Source organism: Canis lupus, chromosome 36 (assembly GCF_003254725.2).
Source record: "Canis lupus dingo isolate Sandy chromosome 36, ASM325472v2, whole genome shotgun sequence".
Lineage (NCBI taxonomy): Eukaryota > Metazoa > Chordata > Mammalia > Carnivora > Canidae > Canis > Canis lupus.
In genome coordinates this window covers 11,852,311-11,872,257 of record NC_064278.1, presented here as the reverse complement: position 1 = coordinate 11,872,257, position 19,947 = coordinate 11,852,311, and positions in this window count along the sequence as shown.

Here is a 19,947-nt window from a genome sequence, read left to right as displayed (position 1 = left end):
TATGCCAGAACATTCTAGTATTCCAGTGGGATATACTGGAGAAGTGGGGTTCTTCTATAAATTCACCGCTCATGATCTGCATGTACTGTATTTGACTATGTATGGTAATTCTTCATTTGATAGAACAAATCGGATTGGATGTTGTCATTTGTGGGGGAAAAAAGAGCTCTATGTTTTAGGATGGTTGAGTGCCCCAGATACAGTCTTCATTTCTGAGACTGGATCATTATTTTGGAAAATTAGAATCTACAGATTTATTAAACATGTTCAATGTTTTGATACAACTCATATGTCATATATCAGTATGGAATTAATTATTAGAGCCATGAGTAATCCATGGACTGAATAATGCAACATAGTGAATATTAAATCAATAAGATATGTATTTTGTCACATTAGGGGAAGCTTTTGTTAGGGAAACTTATTTAAAATAAATATATTTAGGTCCTTCTCCTAGCTTGTTTCTTTTATCTGGGATGTATCCTTTGAAGTCAATCTGTGGATCAGCACTGGGAACCACTGATATAAAACATGCTTATCAAGGATAAAGAGACAGAACCCAAGATATGAAGGACCCAGTAGACTTGTAATGATTAATTTAATATATATATGTAAAATGCTTAGCACAGCGCCTTGCATACAATAAGTGCTCAGTAAATGTTCATTATTGTTGCTGTTTTTTGTTGTTGTTGCTGTTTTCATTTAGGATCAATATTTATATTTTAATTAACCCCCTATGAAGAGAAATGGAATATATTGAATTTTATCAAATTTCTCATATAGAATATCATTTTTTCCATGTGTGGGCAGGCAAATTTCAGTCTGTTTTAGTACATATAGCAGACCAAACTATCTGGTACCCCTGTATTTAACCAGATGCCTTTCATTTACATAGATTTTCCCATAGAATGTGTGCACAGAGTTAAATTCTACTAATTGGATCATATTCCTATCAGGAACCACAGGATAGTGAAGGAAATTTTTGGAATATTTCAAAGTATTTTGTACTTGACTTCAAAAATCCCAGATCTGCCATTTGATAGTTGTTAAGACCTCATTAACCTTTCTGAAAGTGTTTCCTCATTTATATACAAACCTCACACAATTGTTAGGTGAATTTAATTAGATTATGCATATAAATCATGTGTTTAAAATATACAGTAGGCATATAAAGATCTGTTCTCTTTATCTTTAAAGTTCCCTTTCCCAATCTCCAATACAAGCCAGTAAATTAGAATTTGTTCACGGTTTTCAGCGAAATTTCCATATATATTCATACCAAAACTTCAAATGATTTAGAGTTTCTATTTTAAAACAACACTATTTTGTACTCTCAACACACATCTTCAAAATTGAGTGTTATCTTACAGTTTCATGTTTATGTCACTGAGCGTTGTGTCTGTGTGAGGCTGGCAGAGTCAGATGCACTTGGAACATTGACAACCTGAAATGTAAATCAAGAAGGGAAGCCTATTTTATATTAGGATATGAAGAACTTAGAGATTTAAAGTGTGGCAGATGTACCAGTGGTTAAGAATGAAGGATTTAAAAATCAAACTTTCGGGGAGACAGAACGTAAAGACTGCTAACTCTGGGAAACGAACTAGGGGTGGTAGAAGGGGAGGAGGGCGGGGGGTGGGAGTGAATGGGTGACGGGCACTGGGTGTTATTCTGTATGTTAGTAAATTGAACACTAATAAAAAAAAAAAAGAAAAAAAAAATCAAACTTTCGGGGTGTGTGGATGGCTCAGTTGGTTAAGCCTCTGCCTTTGGCTCAGGTCATGACCTCAGGGTTCTGCGGTTGACCTCTGCCTCTGGCTCCCTGCTTAGCAGGGAACCTGCTTTTCCCTTTCCTTCTACCTCTCTCCCTAACCCTGGTTCATGCTCTCTCTCTCTCTTTCTCGCTTGCTCAATAAATTAAATCTAAATAAAATCTAAATAAATAAATAACCAAACTTTCTGTGGTTAAATCTCAAATCTTCTACTTACTGTCTGTACCTTTCCTCCCTGAGCCCCAGTTTATGAAGAAGGATAGTGGTCACCTCATATGAAAAGAATTAAATGAGATAATTCAATGTAGTGCTTATCAAAATGCTCAATATTATAGTGATACTCTCAAAGCATACATAATAGCCTTGTTTTAGTTATAAATAATAAGTGCTAATGTCACTGAAATATACTTTGACTCTCTCAAAACACTGGGTATTACCCTTTGAGGATGTTTATCAATCCTTCTCCAGGGGTACTGGTAGGTTCTACTTTATAATTTATCATGCGAAGAATTTCTTCCCCCATAATTATCCTTTGCCTCTTCCCCAACCTTTTTCCTCCTAACCATGCACCTTTTGGAAGAACTATCCCATCGTAAATCAATCCCTCTTATACTTCTGAATGTTCACAGAATGCTACTTCTACCTCTTTGCTTTAAATGAAACTTGGTTTTTTCCTGCTATCACTTTTTTAGAGAATTCGTTCTGTCAGCCATTCTCGTATATTTCAGGCATTGGAGGCAAAAATTAGTATGGATCAAATTAACCTTTTTTCACTTCAAAATTATTATTCTTCTACTCTGATACAGAAAATCTCTCCTTTTTCAACATTCATGACATCTACCCTCCATCCACCTGCCATGTGCAGACCTACTAACCATGTGGACCTACTATTTAAGGTCTTTGGCACAAGGCCTCCAATTGCTTTTTTTTTTTTTTTTTTTTGTTCTTCACAGAAGAACCAGGAAGCAGGTGCAAATCATTCAGCAATCTGATCATTGATATTCTTCTTATCTCAAAAGTCTTTTCTTGTCCTGTACCATAGGAACCTATGCTCAGGGTCACATTCTGGACCTCACTCTTCATCCAACAAGCATGCATTAAGGACCTACTATGTGCTAAGCACTTCTGATCATAAAGCAATGACGTAAATAGAGACTAATTCCTGCTCTCCTGTAACTTGCTTTCACAGAGGATTATTCTAATCACGACATTCTCATGCTCTTTTCTATGTATTCTTGCTTGCTGTTCTCTCTGATAGCTCTGCATACTTAATAAAGCCTAAATTTTCTTCCAGAGTAATGCTTCACCATGGCTTTACTTCCTCTGTAGACTCTATTGTATCAATGCTTTAATCATTGTCTTGTTATCTTATCAGTGTTCTCTGTTCTTGGGTCACTTCCAATCCACTAACCTACTACTTTAATTTAAGTACATGATTCCTTTGCCACAGGCTTCAGTGCCTGCTAGAGGAAAAAAAAAAAATCACAGAACTAAGCCTACCATAGTAAAATTAAAGCATCCACCTTTAGTTGGGTTTCAGTAGGACAGATGATTTTCTCTTTATGGTTTTAGTTTAAAGTATTTACCATAATATGCAAAGACCCTTTGCATATGGATATGCTACTCCTTCAAATCCATATCCCTAAACAGGATATCTTCCTGTTTCTTTCTTCCTGTTTTGCAAGAATATTAGGTCATTTAACAGCAAATTTATTAGTTACAGTCATCCATTCTGGTGTTCACTTATATTTTTCACTCAACAAATACTTAGTGAGAGCCTATCATGTTTCAAGATTTATTCTAGGACGTGGGATACATCAGGATAATGTAGGATAAAAGTAATGAAGATATCTACCTTCATCTAGTTTATATCCTAGCAAGGAAAATAGACAGTAAGCAATGACCATGATATATAACATGTTAGTATGTTACCATGATCCATATATATTGCTTATTGTTACATAACATCAGTGTTATGGGTCAGTGCTGTGGGTAAAAGCAAAAGTTGTACAAGGTTAACAGGATTAGAAGTGTCAGGGTGCTCACAATATTAAATTGGCTGGTCACAGGAGGCCTCATTGAGATTAGTTTTCAGCAAAGGCTTATAAAATGAGAAGTTCAATGAATCTCAGAGTTAGGCTTCAGGCTCAGAAGAAAACAATTTATCTTATATAAGGTTTAATTCTCCATCTCTACAAGTCTCTTACAGGTCTGGCATCTGTTCAATTCATTCTTTTTCTCCTCTGAAATTTGTATTTTTCTTCCCATAAACTAGTCTGATTTACCTATACATGAGATTAAGAAATCTCCTCTTACCCTGGACTACATCTGGTTATTTCTTCTCTTACCAGGTGAGTTATATGAAAAAAAAAGAACAAGCACATATTACCCCAACATGGCTCAGATACATACTTATATGCTACAACAGTCTTCTGAGAAATTTAAAATTTTATTTTGGACTATTTTAGACATGGCACACATTTTCTACTTGGCCATGGCTTCCCCCACACCCAATCATATTATAGTATGCCTTTTCCATTCATTTGTGTTACCTATTTGGTCTCAATCATTTGACCTTGTAAATTTGGACATATGCTTTTAAGTATTTCTGATAGAATTAAGAGGGCCTTTTGGAAAGTGACTAGCATGTTCATTATACTACCTGTAAGTATTTCCAAATAAAACAAAATATCTGGCAATAGCAGTGTATGATAATAAAGAAATTACACATAAGATTTAGAAAATTTACCTTCATCATTACTAGGAATGGATTATTTTATGTAATACATCCCTGTAGCCAAAATAACATTGTTTTTCCTCAATGAATAAAATATATTTGAACCATCATACTATCTTAACATTCTGGCATTTGAAAATAAGACAAATCTAAAACCACATGTCCACAACCCAACTACATGGGAATTATTCCCTGAATCATGCTGAGAAAGAGTCATGCTCCTCACTTTGCCCAATCCTAAAATCATAATAATTTCTGCCTCCAATTAGAGATTAGGCCCCCAGGACACAAAAGAGTAGGAAGTGAATAAGGGTGAACAGTGCTAGATGGTTTCCACAGAAATCTAGTTATTGAGAAATGGCACAAATAAGAAGTATTCTATGAGCAGCTCAATAGAGTGAGGGAAGGAGGTAGGGGGATGAGAGGCAAAGTGGGGGGGGTGAGAGGCAAAGCGGGTGAGGGGGAAGGCAAGGGGGAGAGGCAAAGAAGGGGAGAGGGAGAGATTATTCTGGAATAAAATCATTAAGTTCTTGCTCTGCCAACAAACTGCTCTTGAAGAGAGTCTGGAACTGATTTTGTATACTTATGTTATAATGCTTTATATCTTTCTTTCCTGTTCCCTTGGCATAACAAATTAGATCAGGACAGGGTACATGAAGTAAATCAGTTATTTATGGGATGACCAGTGACTCCTGAGATCCTGGTATAAAAGCTCTGTCTACAGTTAACTCAGAAAGATAATCTCTTAGGGACCTGGATTGTAAGAGATAATGGTAGAGATAAGAAAGAGACATAAACACAGAGATAAGAGACAAAGGTAAGGGATGAGGGGATAGAAAAGAGATAGAAAAAGAAAGTTCTATTTGGTAGTGTCAGGAAAAGGCAAATTAATGATAGGAAGCATTTTCTTGGTAGAGTGTACAGTGATAGATAGGGGAGAAAAAGTTCCATGTTGCTAAAAGTCAGTAAGACTACTGGTCATTAGAGTTGCTTGTACCTTCAACTCATTCTAACTCCATGAGGAGCATATATCTGGATGAGCTATATTGTCTGAAGAAAAATTGCAGGCCTCCATTGACAGAAGAGTAAAAGGCAAACAAAACCGTCCAGTAGCTATGTTTTAGATTAATATCTGTTAGGAATCACATCGGGGTTTTCCAAATTTAGATCTGAAAAGAAAATAGAGAATAAGAATATTCCTTGCACCCTAAATATTAAGAAATACCTAACCTGTATACCTGGGACCTATTCAAAGAGGAGAAAATAAAGTGGGAAACAGAATCTATAAAAATATTTTGCAATATAAAAGCAGCTTTTATTCGAAGAATCTGAAATTCAAAAAAAATTAGAAATCAGCTTTAATCAGAAACAAATTATTAAAGTTGGCATTCTACCTCTACCCTTGGCTGTGATAAAGATTTTTTTTTTTGCGATTATGTCTAGCTAAGTAAGCATAATGGTATGCCCTTAAAGGCAGAAAGTTTGTTATTTTTTGTAGTAGTCACTGGTTCTTATTAGCAAAAGAAATTGCTATCTAAAGTTTGATACTGCATCTAGAGTTCCAGAGACAGTCTTAAATTTAAAACAATCTTTATTCAATTTTCTACATTCTTCATGGTGCTTCCACATCAAAACACAGTTCTCTCTCATCTAATGAGCTTCACTTATCCCTCAACACACTGCCATAAAAGTACTTAATTTTTAAAATTCGTTAATTTTAATAAAAAATATTGATACCTTCTACCCTCAACCCAAAATACCCAGTTTTCACTTTCAGAAAACAATTTTTAAAATATTTTTAAATTTATTTATTCATGAGAGACAGAGAGAGAGAGAGAGAGAGAGAGGCAGAGACACAGGCAGAGGAAGAAGCAGGTTCGCTGCAGGGAGCCTGATATGGGACTGGTCCCAGGACCCCTGGGTCACAGCCTGAGCCAAAAGCAGATGCTTAACCACTGAGCCACCCCGGTGCCCCACATTTAGAAAAATTAATTGAATACTGAAAACAAATCCATATAAACAATAAATAATTACAAGTAAATAAATACATACAATTTGATACTACATATTTTTTAAAGATGTACTTGCTAAAAGAGGAAGAAAGTCTTGATCATGAGGGTGGGTGATGGAGGAGTTTGCAAGTGAGTCTCCTTTTGTGCATGAATCATTCTGTGTCATATTCTTCATAAATATTTAACTGTTTTAGGGCTCATGATACCTATGTACTCAATGTTCACTTAAAAATTGATGTATAGCACAAAAAAACATTTGGACCAGATTAAGGCTCAATTAGATGGTGCTTAAAACACATAATAGGGCATGTATATTCAACAAATAAATGGTAGAAGATTATATCCTTCCACCCCTCGTCCTTTGTGCAATTCTGAAAACCCAAACATGGTAGGTTTATCCCAAAATTTGTGCATAATTCAAATTCATCCATATATTATTCTGAATAAAAACTAAATGCCAAATTGATGAGTGTGTGCTGAAACTAATAAAAATATCACATTTCATGTCACATTCATTAGGTACAGTATTTTGAGAAAAAGTCATTATGTTAAATATACAAAAAGTCATTAACAGTTTTATGCACATGGAGTCTATAAAGTTTGATGTCTTTATGTTGGTCTCAGCACCTATATGTTATCTGGTCCTGCCTACTTCCACTCTTTTTTGTATCACTCTTGTCTTACTCATTCTACCCCAAACACTTTGATTTCCTTTTTGATCTTCCCATATGCCAACCTTTCTTGTCTCAAGGTCTTTACAATGGCTGTTATCTCTGCTGAAAATGCTCTTTACTTCACATGTCTCATAGAATGCAAGCTCTCTGAAGACAAAGATTTTGTCTGCTTTTATCAATGCTCTATCCATAGCTGTGGTCATCAAGACAGTGTGGTACTGGCACAAAAACAGACACATAGATCAGTGGAACAGAATAGAGAATCCAGAAGTGGACCCTGAACTTTATGGGCAACTAATATTCGATAAAGGAGGAAAGACTATCCATTGGAAGACAGTCTCTTCAATAAATGGTGCTGGGAAAATTGGACATCCACATGCAGAAGAATGAAACTAGACCACTCTCTTGCACCATACACAAAGATAAACTCAAAATGGATGAAAGATCTAAATGTGAGACAAGATTCCATCAAAATCCTAGAGAAGAACACAGGCAACACCCTTTTTGAACTCGGCCACAGTAACTTCTTGCAAGATACATCCACGAAGGCAAAAGAAACAAAAGCAAAAATGAACTATTGGGACTTCATCAAGATAAGAAGCTTTTGCACAGCACAGGATACAGTCAACAAAACTCAAAGACAACCTACAGAATGGGAGAAGATATTTGCAAATGACATATCAGATAAAGGGCTAGTTTCCAAGATCTATAAAGAACTTATTAAACTCAACACCAAAGAAACAAACAATCCAATCATGAAATGGGCAAAAGACATGAAGAGAAATCTCACAGAGGAAGACATAGACATGGCCAACATGCATATGAGAAAATGCTCTGCATCACTTGCCATCAGGGAAATACAAATCAAAACCACAATGAGATACCACCTCACACCAGTGAGAATGGGGAAAATTAACAAGGCAGGAAACAACAAATGTTGGAGAGGATGCGGAGAAAAGGGAACCCTCATACACTGTTGGTGGGAATGTGAACTGGTGCAGCCACTCTGGAAAACTGTGTGGAGGTTCCTCAAACAGTTAAAAATAGACCTGCCCTACGACCCAGCAATTGCACTGTTGGGGATTTACCCCAAAGATACAAATGCAATGAAACGCCGGGACACCTGCACCCCGATGTTTATAGCAGCAATGGCCACGATAGCCAAACTGTGGAAGGAGCCTCGGTGTCCAACGAAAGATGAATGGATAAAGAAGATGTGGTTTTTGTATACAATGGAATATTACTCAGCTATTAGAAATGACAAATACCCACCATTTGCTTCAACGTGGATGGAACTGGAGGGTATTATGCTGAGTGAAGTAAGTCAGTCGGAGAAGGACAAACATTGTATGTTCTCATTCATTTGGGGAATATAAATAATACTGAAAGGGAATATAAGGGAAGGGAGAAGAAATGTGTGGGAAATATCAGAAAGGGAGACAGAACGTAAAGACTGCTAACTCTGGGAAATGAACTAGGGGTGGTAGAAGGGGAGGAGGGTGGGGGGTGTGAGTGAATGGGTGACGGGCACTGGGGGTTATTCTGTATGTTAGTAAATTGAACACCTATAAAAAATAAATTAAAAAAAATGCTCTATCCCCACGACCCTAGCACACAGTAGATACTCAATAGTTGATGTTAAACAAATGACCAAATGACATGTCTGCTTATAGACATATTAAGCAAAAGAACTGTCACAGCCCAAGAAGGGTATGATATGAAAAGTTTGCTTTTACATATTAGCGTTTATTTGTTTTGCTTTTGTTTTGTTGGGTTTTGTTTTGGTTTTGTTTAGTTTTTCTTGAAGGCAACCATACTACCCACACCACCTTGAATAACGGTGCTTTAGAATAGATGGGAAGATGTGAGTAAATTTGAATAAGTAATCAAGGAGTTTTACAAATGTACAAACCTCTGAAATAATACCATTCAGAAATATTTTTCTATTTTCCTATGAGGAATGTTTTTCAAAAAATTCTCTAATAAGAATTGCTTTTGATACATTCTTTGCAAAGTTAACTTACAGAGAAACCAATAATTGCCTGTGTTTTTAAATAGGCCAATTTTTTAAGATTAAATTTTTATCTTCTGAAAACCTATCACTTTTTAAGATGCTGCTCAAAAAGACACATGAAGGGATGCCTGGGTGGCTCAGCAGTTAAGCGTCTGCCTTAGGCTCAAGGCATGATCCTGGAGTCCAGGATCCAGTCCCACATCGGGCTCTCTGCATGAAGCCTGCTTCTCCCTCTGCCTATGTCTCTGCCTCTCTCTCTCTATGTCTCTCATGAATAAATAAATAAAATCCTTTAAATAAAAAGACACATGAATACTAAATATTTCATTTGAGGTCAACAGACACATGAAAAGATGTTCATCACTAATCATCAGGGAAATACCTGATGTTCATCACTAATCAAAACCACACTGAGGTTATTACCTAACACCAGTCAGAACAGCCATTATAAAGACTAAACATACCAAGTGGAGAAAAGGGTACCCCTTGCACTGTTAGTGGGCATGTAAATTGATGCAGTACTATGGAAAACAGTATGGAGATTCTCACAAAATTAAAAACAAATACCAGTGATCTAGTAATTCTACTGTAGGATTTTTTTAAAGCATTTTTTTTGTTTTGTTTTGTTTTAATTTATTTATGATAGTCACACAGAGAGAGAGAGAGGCAGAGGCATGGAGCACCAGGAGCCTGACGTGGGATTTGATCCCAGGTCTCCAGGATCGCACCCTGGGCCAAAGGCAGGCGCCAAACCACTGCACCACCCAGGGATCCCTGTAGGATATTTACTCAAAGAAAAAGACAACACTAATTTGAAAGATACCTATGTTTATCACAGCATTATTTACAATAGCCAAGATTTGGAAACAAGTCTAAGTGTTCATTGATAGATGAAAAAATGGAAGAACACATGGGATATATTTGTATATATATGCACATACACATATATACAATGGAATATTAGTCATAAGAAAAGTGAAATCTTGCTATTTGTGACAACATGGATTGATCTACAGGGTATTATGCTAAGTGAAATAAATCAGACTGAGAAAGAGAAGTACCATAAAATTTCAATTGTGTGTGTGTGGGGGAAAAAACAAACATACTAGGGAAACCTGGGTGGCTGAGCAGTTAAGCGTCTGCCTTCCGCTCAGGGCATGATCCCAGAATCCCAGGATGAGCCGCCTCATCGGGCTCCCTGCATGGAGACTGCTTCTCCCTCTGCTTATGTCTCTGCCAATCTCTCTCTGTGTCTCTCATGAATAAATAAAATCTTTAAAAAACAAACATACTCAAATGCTGAGAACAAACCAGTAATTGCCAGAGAGGAAGGAATGTGGGGAGGGGCAAAATAGGTGAAGGAGTATCAATTTCTAGTTATAAAATAAGTCACAGATGAAAAGTATAGCATAGGGGATATAGCCAATAATATTAGAATAAGCTACTATGGTGACAAATGTAACTATAGGTTGCTCACCCCAAGAACTATGTGTCAAATTCTCAAATCACTATTATCTGAAATTAATATAACACTGTATCATAAAAAACATATTTTAATATACATTGTATTATATTAATATAACATTATCAACTATACTTGATTTAAAAAAATTTTAATTGTGATTGTGTGAATCTGGGTGATTAAAAATACATTATAATATTTGTATAACTATACTATATGCATGTTTCTATGTTATCCGTGTATTTTCTCATTTGATGCTTATAATCATACTACATCAGAAAGGACAGTCACCATATCCCTATTTCATACATAGGAAAAATGAAGTGAGAAGAGATTATATTATTTAATAAATAAGAGAACAAGCCAGGAGTAGAAGATATATATATGACCTCTGGGGCAGTACTTGCTCTTCCATTCAGAAATCCACTCCTGAAAATGCATTCAGAAAATCAGTGGTATTTCCAGCAAAGAATCATAAAGCTTGAAGCTAGTAATCATATCCTCATTAGAGAATCCATTTTTAGCTAATCAAGCTCTGTGGCCATAGCCTTATCCCTTAAAGCTTTTCAAAAAAAAAAATCCCTTACAAATTGCTTGTTTGCGCTATATTTCATACAGTGTTAAGGAGAAATATTAGCAACTCCATGCAAGCATCACAAAACAGGTGAAATTGCAGAGCTAAATAGGACTCTCTAGGTACCCACAATAGAAATGAGTTAGGAGAAAAATCTATGAGTAGAAACAAACTGAAACACAATCTTTTCTCATTCTGTAATTTTTTTTCCTTTTTACAAATATAATGGTCTCTAATATGATATATCCCATAGAGTCTTTAAAGTTATTCCTCATTCTACAAAGTCTGGCTTTCACAAAAAGTCTGATTTAAACTTTACAGAATCATTATTCACTTCAGTCAATGTGGTTCATGAATCTCCTATTCCATGATTTATGCATGGAAATTGCCAGCACTGTCAAGGAATATCAGCCTGAACTCTGCAAAAGATTTGTGTGTATGTAGAGAGTATCAAATTCAAATGTTAGTTTGTGTGTGTATGTGTTTTTGATGGCTAGTTTTTGCTCATATTTTCCACTATAGAATTAGACTGAATGTATTTTAACATGTCAATTTAATTTCTGCAAAAATTTTGTAACTGAGGTGATATCTAGCCAATGCCTATTAGGTTAATTTACATAAAGGTCATTTTGACACAAGACAAACAAGTTTCATCTGCTCTGCATTAGCACAGTTTCCTAAAAATTGCTAATCTGAGTCAGAACTGTGATATATGCAGCCCAGGATTTAGCCTTTGTTAATCAGTACAAGAGTGGTTTTCTCAAATATTAGATAAAAAAAAAAATAAGGACCGACTCAATATGAACTTTCAAATCCTTTAATTTAAAAAAAAAAATCTGGGATCCCTGGGTGGCGCAGCGGTTTAGCTCCTGCCTTTGGCCCAGGGCGCGATCCTGGAGACCCGGGATCGAATCCCACGTCGGGCTCTCGGTGCATGGAGCCTGCTTCTCCCTCTGCCTGTGTCTCTGCCTCTCTCTCTCTCTCTCTGTGACTATCATAAATAAATAAAAATTAAAAAAAAATAAAAATAAAAAATAAAAAAAAAATCTTTCTTGGACACATAAGGGAATCAAATAAGAAATTTTGTGATATAACAGTGGTCTAACAAAAGCAAGGCAATCTCATCATCAGCTCAGATGCATGTACTGCCCAGTCCTGCAGGTGCTTTTGCAAGGTGACTAGTCTCAAATTGGGAAAGATGCTTTTAGACTCACCACTTATGAATAAAAAGTGCCCCTAACTCCAGGATCTAAGGACTATTAAGATGAAGCCTGAGAACTCCCTTGGAGTTTGGCAGAAGCACTTATGCTGTTCTTAGGCTCCTTGTACATCCAATTCCTTAGCCTCTATTAGGAAGACCCTGTCTTGGCCATTTTATGCTCAGTGTTGATAATACTTGTGAGAATATTATTTTCACAAATATAAAGTATTTAAAAATGTGCCTGGCACATATTAAGCACTTAAAAATGTTAGTTTTGTTTAAATTGTGCAATAGTGACTTCCTAACTATAGTATTTTTCAACTTTTCTTTCAGAAATATGGACAATTATATCCAAACATATATTGATTACAATAAGCATCTTCTCTCCATCTCTTAATTCCTATATGAAACCCAGTTTATTTTAGTGGTGACCACTTCCCAACTTCCAACCAACATCTCCACTTGGGTATCTACTAGATATATCAACCTTAGTATGGCTCCAACAGAATTCTTAATTTCTTTATGCCCTCTACTCCTAGCCATCTCTCTATCTCAGTAATAACATTCTCCCAGGGGCACCTGGGTAGCTCAGCCAGTTGAGCATCCTATTAATTTCAGCTCTGGTCATGATCTCATGAGTCATGTGATAGAGCCCTACATCAGGCTTGGTACTCAGTGGGGAGTCTGCTTGAAGATTCTCTCCCTCTCCTTTTACCCTTCTCTGCCCTCTTCCCCCCACCTCATATAAATAAATAAATCCTGGAGCACCTGGGTGGTGCAGCCAGTAAAACATCCAACTCTTGGTTTTGGCTCAGGTTATGACCTCAGGGTCATGGGATCAAGCCCTGTGTCAGGCTCCATGCTCAGTGTGGAGACTGCTTAAGATTCTTTCTCTCCTTCCTCCCCTCCCTACTCTCTCTCTCTCTCTCTCTCTCTCTCTCATTCTCATAAAGAAATCTTTAAAAAAATAACTAAATATTTATCAAAGAAAATAATAGCATTCCTCTAGTTACTAAAGTTGAAAACACTGTAGTCACCCTTGATCCTTTAATCTACAGATCACTATTTTCTTCCTCAGTATTATTTATGGCAAAGTCATAGGCTATTTCTTCTGCTCTCTTGGCTTGTGATAGCTTCAAATCACTCAGTGTTTTGCTATATCTTGGTTTTGCTACTCCCACTGCATTTGACTGTTCAACTGAAAGAAATGGCTATTTTTAAAAAAGAATATTAAAATGTTTCCTACCTCCCAACATTTATTTTCTGAATCCCAAAGACACAGAGATACAAAGGAAACTAATGTGGCATAAAAAAATCAGTTTTCAAATTCTGCTAGTGTTTATTTTCTTATTGAGGAACTTCCCTGGATATATTGTTCTAAATCAGCAGGTCTCAAATGGTTTCCCACCACAACAGGTGTTATTTGCTTTCTTATGAATGATATCCACTCAACTGCTATGTTAACCATAACTCCCCCCTTTTTAAGTAATCCAAACAAATATATACAAAATAGTGAGAATCTGATTATCACTAGCTTAATCTTAAATTAGCTATAATTTAATAAAACTAAATTGACAAATTCAGCATCATTAAAATTATTGTGATTATTAAATGCTATTAAAAGTATTACACTGTATAACACACATGAACCCTAGCCACAATGATAGGAAATAGCTGTTTTTGAAGATTGTTTAGGCGTAAGCTGTTAAACTAGTTACCTTATTTAAATAATACATAAAAAGTAAGTGGTGCTGTCTTAATCAAGATCTTTATTTACCCAGATCCTGTACAAATAAAGCTCATACAAAAACATCTTTTCATCTTTGAGAAGTTTGCAGCATAGTGCAAATTGAAAGAAACAAATCAAATAAAGTGACCTCTTTTAGGTTCCCACAAGGAAAAACCATTGACATACAAGGTTCCTCTAGTAGAAACCATGGAGGTATTTTATTACCCTTTGCTTTCATGCTGAACAACCACACCTACCCATTATCTCAACTATGTGTGCAATATGAGTGGTAAGATCTTGCATAAGATAAGACAGATATTATCTAATTTTCCTACACTCATTCTAACCAAATATACTGAAAATACAACCTTCATTTTCTTGTGTTCAAGATCTCCAGAAAAAAACAAGTTTTGAAGTTACAATGATTAAGTATATTATCTTTTTGCTCAGTTTCCTTTATAGCAACCATTCACTATTTGTTAGGCAGATATTTTCCACTCAGGAGGCAGCAAGCCTGTAGAAAAATTTACATTTTATTTAAGTTCCAGACACATGGCAAAATCATTAGAATTTCTGTGCATCCTTCAAGTTCCCCTTGAAAAGTCTTGACTCTTCCAATAAAAATCAAAACAATGATGAGCCTTCCCTAATTCAGTAGCTTTTTTGGTTATGAAACATCCACTTCAAGAACTAGGTGCTAATACCGCCAATGAACAATTTTCACAGTTAATACATTAAACAGTTTCCAGTTAAGCTAAAGCTTATATAACACTAGTCTTTTCTCTGCCTTCTCATAAATTCATGTGACTATTGGGTGGTTACTCTTTGTAACATCATTTATCTGGAACAATTGACTTGGACTCTTTCACCTCTCCTTTTAGACTCTTCATCTCATTTACAATTTTCCAAGTAGATTTATCCCCCTTAGTACTACCTCTTATTTTCCTTCTTTCACTTTGTATATCAGATCTTGCTATTGATAATCCTGATTTATTCACTATGTTATCTTTACATGCTGTTTCATCTACACGTGTTTTTTGTTTCTTAAGAACTCATTCAGTTACTGTGAGGCTTGTCCATAGACTTTCAGCACTTGGAAAGTTCTTTCATTTAATATGAAAAAGTATTCAAGAATCCATTTTTATAGAATTGGCAAACATGAATATATAACTATTAATTCGGATCTGGACAACACATTCTGGCATTTAATATTTCAGGCAAAGTTCTAATTTTCATAATATTATAACATTTTACAGATGAATTGCAATAAAAAACAGTACAAAAATTTCTAAAAGGTGCCAATAACATCTAATTTCTCACAAAAAACCCTCATGACTATTGAACTATTAGTAGACTTTGCACTTATGACAAAAATCTGTACCTACAAAGTATATACTGTCTTGCAACTTGACCTCTTTTCTCATAATTCTCTAGAGAGACAGTTATTTTCTTTTTATTATTATCTATTTTAGAGAGACTAAGCAAGCAGTGGGGACTGGCAGAGGAAGAGGGAGAAAGAAACTCAAGCTGACTCCCTACAGAGTACAGAGCCCAACATGGGGATCGATTGCAATATCCTGAGATCAGACCTGAGCTGAAACCAAGAATCAGATGCTCAACCTACTGCACCACTTGAGCACTCAGGGAGACATTTTTTAAAAATTTTATTTATTTATTCGTGAGAGACACAGAGAGAGAGAGAGAGGCAGAGACACAGGCAGAGGGAGAAACAGGCTCCATGCAGGGAGCCCGACGTGGGACCTGATCCCGCGTCTCCAGGATCATGCCCTGGGCCGAAGGTGGCGCTAAGGTGGCTAGCCCACCAGGGCTGCCCGAGACAGTCATTTTCTGATAGCACATGTAATAATTAAATTTATTACCTTAGTACAAATTAACTCAGATCATATCACAAGTCTTGGAATATATTCAGAACACACTGACCAAGGCAAACAGCTATAAATTTAATATTTTAGCTTTGTAAATCAGGTCTAAATTCATTTGTCAACCAATTTTTCCCAACAAAATGGAAAAGCTTCCTTTAAAATAAATATTTTAAGGAAGCCTAGGTGACTCAGTGGTTTAGCACCTGACTTTGGCTAAGAGTGTGATCCTGGAGTCCCAAGATCGAGTCCTGCATCAGGCTCCCTGCATGGAGCCTGCTTCTCCCTCTGCCTGTGTTGTGTCTCTGCCTCTCTCTCTCTCTCTCTCTCTCTCTCTCTGTCTCTCACGAATAATTAAATTTTTTAAATCTTTTAAAAAATAAAATAAAATTTTAGCATTTACAAAATAATTATGACAGTCTCTTGTGTAATGAATGTATGTGTCTACTTTAGGTTATTAATAACACCATTCCTTTCATGAAGATGAATCTATGTAGCCACCATCATTGCAATTCTCACTTGGAAATATTTGGAAGGTAGATTGATGAGGAAAAATACGTGCTTAAATGGTATGTAAAATAACTAGTTTTTATTCTGAGCTCTGTTGATAAATGCATATATTTCATTTGATAGGATTCTTAATATTAAAGAACCACTGTTTTCCAGTATGCAAAATAATGTCATCCAGGGTGACTGTGCTCATGTCCAAGGCTGATTCCTACAGGAAGTGGGTTAGGGACTCACATTGGAGAAATGTACTTCATGAACATATTCTACCCAATTGTAGTAGGCAGAATAATGGCTTTTCAAAGTGGTCATATCCTAACGCTAAAAAGTAAAAAGTGGTAGGTTACACTGCAAAAAAAGCATTAAATTTTTAGGTAGATTTAAGGCGGCTGATCAATGGATTCTGGGAGTGGCAAATTTTCCTAGATTATCAGGGTGGGCCAAATATAATAAAAGTTCTTATAATATGGAAGAGGGAGGTAGTTACATTACTGTTAGAGTGATACAGCATGAGGAATCTTGAGTAGCTAGCACCAGCTTTGAAAAAGAGAAGAGGACCACAAGTCAAAAACTGTGGATTAACTCTAGAATCTGGAAAAAAGCAAGGAACTGGATGCTCCTCTTGAGCCTCCAGAAGGAAAGCAGACAAACTGTTACCCTGATTTTAGCCCATAAAAAATCATTCTGGACTTGTGACCTCCAAACAATATGATAATAAATTTATTTTGTTTTAATCTGTCAAGTTTGTGATGATTTATTATAGAGCAAAAGAAAAAAATTGCACCAAGTCATTAAACAAACAACAACATAATATCAAAATGGAAGAGGGAAATCAGTTTCCAAATTATAACAAAATGTCTACATTACCCCCAAAAAAATTACACATACAAAGAAACAGAAAAATGTGACCCATACACAGGAAAAGCATAAGGCAACAGAAAGTGTGAGAGGGCCCAGATGTCACATTTAATTGACACAACCTTCAAAGAAGCCACTATGAACATGTTTAAGAACTCAAAGAAACCAGAATTAGAGAGAGAGAGAGAAAAAAGGAAGATGTGGACACAATGTCACAAAGAGAGTAAAGAACCAAATGGAAATACTGCAGTTGAAAATTATAGTGACACAAAGGAAAAAATAAAATCACTAGAGGGATCAATAGTGTATTTGAACTGGCATAAGAAAGAATCAAAGTACTTGAAGACAGATCAATAGAGATTATACAATCTGAAGAACAGAGGGAAAAAAGAGCACAAAAAAAAAATAAAATAAAAGGACAGAGCCTCAAAGAAATGTGGGACACCATTAAATATACTATTTACATAATCAAAGCACCAGAAGGAGAGTAGAGATAGAGAAAAAGAAGGAAACAAACAAAAATAAGAAAAGTGACTAAAAATGTCCCCCTAAAATAACAAAAGAAACAAACAAACATTAATCTAAATCCTCCAAGAAACTCAATGAACTCCAAGTAGCTGTTTTGTGTTTGTTCCAGCCTTTTGACAGGGATGGTATTAGTTAGGAACGCCTGGAGCACTTAAATGAGCCTGTGGCAAGCCCATACAGACATTTCCCAACCGGAGCCAAATGTTGGGGCTGTACAGGCCATTGTGGTTCATATAATTGCACCCTAACAACAAACATCAGGAAACTTTGAGGGAAAAAATGTTTATTATTCACAAGTCTTAGAGGATACATGGCACACTGGTACCCATACAGTGAGGTTGTGAGTAAAGAGGCAGACAGAACAGACACACAGATAGAGAAAGGAATTGGGGTTTTACTGAGGTTGACAGAGGAGTGCCTAGGCCTTCACATGCTTACTCTTCATATTTAAAATAAGAAGGAAAATTAAAGTGCAGAAAGGGAAGCATAGGATCATTTAATTAGTCCATTATCTAGGTCACCGAGGGCTTTCTAAAAGCAGAACTTTAGTAGTAGAGGTAGCTTGGATCTTTTATCTGGTTGTATAGCTAGCAAAATGTTCATTTAAGATGTAGGTCTTTGAAATGGATGTCTCAATGATCAAAAGCTTAATGTCAAGCATTTATGTTACAGTAAAAAAAAAAAAAAAAAAAAAAAGCTAAATGTCAGGCATCTACACTACAGCAACATAAACACAAAGAGCTACAACCAGACACCTCACAGAATATATTCTGAAGAACAAAGACAAAGAAATTTTTGATAGTACAAGAGAAAAATCACTTGTCACATTCAAAGAAACCTAAATATGATTAATCATTGACTTATAGTCAGACATAGTAGAGATTGGAAGACATTGGGATCACATATTCAGACTTCTGAAAGAAGAAAAGCTGTCAACCAAGAATCTTATAGCCAATAAAACTATCTTCAAATATTAAAAGGATACAAAGACATTTACAAAACAAAAAACTGAAATAAAGATCTTAAGAGTAGGGGATCCCTGGGTGGCGCAGCGGTTTAGCGCCTGCCTTTGGCCCAGGGCGCGATCCTGGAGACCCGGGATTGAATCCCACATCAGGCTCCCGGTGCATGGAGCCTGCTTCTCCCTCTGCCTGTGTCTCTGCCTCTCTCTCTCTCTCTCTCTGTGACTATCATAAAAAAATAAAAATTAAAAAAAAAAAAAGATCTTAAGAGTGAAAGCAAGTGATACAGTAATTCAAATCTACACACACACAAAAACAGAGCACCTATAAAGGTAATTATATAATTATAAGAGACAATATAAATGAATACTTCTCCTTTCTTCTGTTTTTTTTTAAACAAATAGGTTCATAATTCCATTGTTGGAACCATACCAAATAGAAATATAATGAATCTTACAATAGCAGCACCAAGGAGGGAGGGAGGAGGAAAGCTGTATTGAAGTAAATGATACCAGATAGTAATAGCAATCTACAGGAACAAATGAAGGAAACTGAAAATGGCAAAAAAGAAGTTTAATACAACAAATTAAATATGTACTTTCCTTCCCTTTTCTCAGCTTTCTTAAATGGACATGATATTATACAAAGAAGTAATTAAAAGAATGTATTTTTAGGTAATATATAAAGATGTAATATACAGAACTAATAGCAACACAAGGGGGAAGAGAGAATAGAGCTATGAAGAATTTCTATGTTTCACTAGGATTAAGTTATTATAAAGGTGAAGTGGAAGGGTTCCTGAGTGGTTCAGTCAATTAAGCATCTGACTCTTGATTTCAGCTCCAGTCATGATCTCAGGGTTGTGCGATCATGCCCCCCATCAGGCTCCATGCTGGGTGTGAAGTCTGCCTGAGATTCTCTCTCCCCCTCTCCTTTTGCCACCCGCCCTTAAAAAAATGAAATGGATTCTTATATCATAAGCCCTCATTTAACTACTAAGATACTTTTCAAATATAGTAAAGAAAAAAATCATTAAA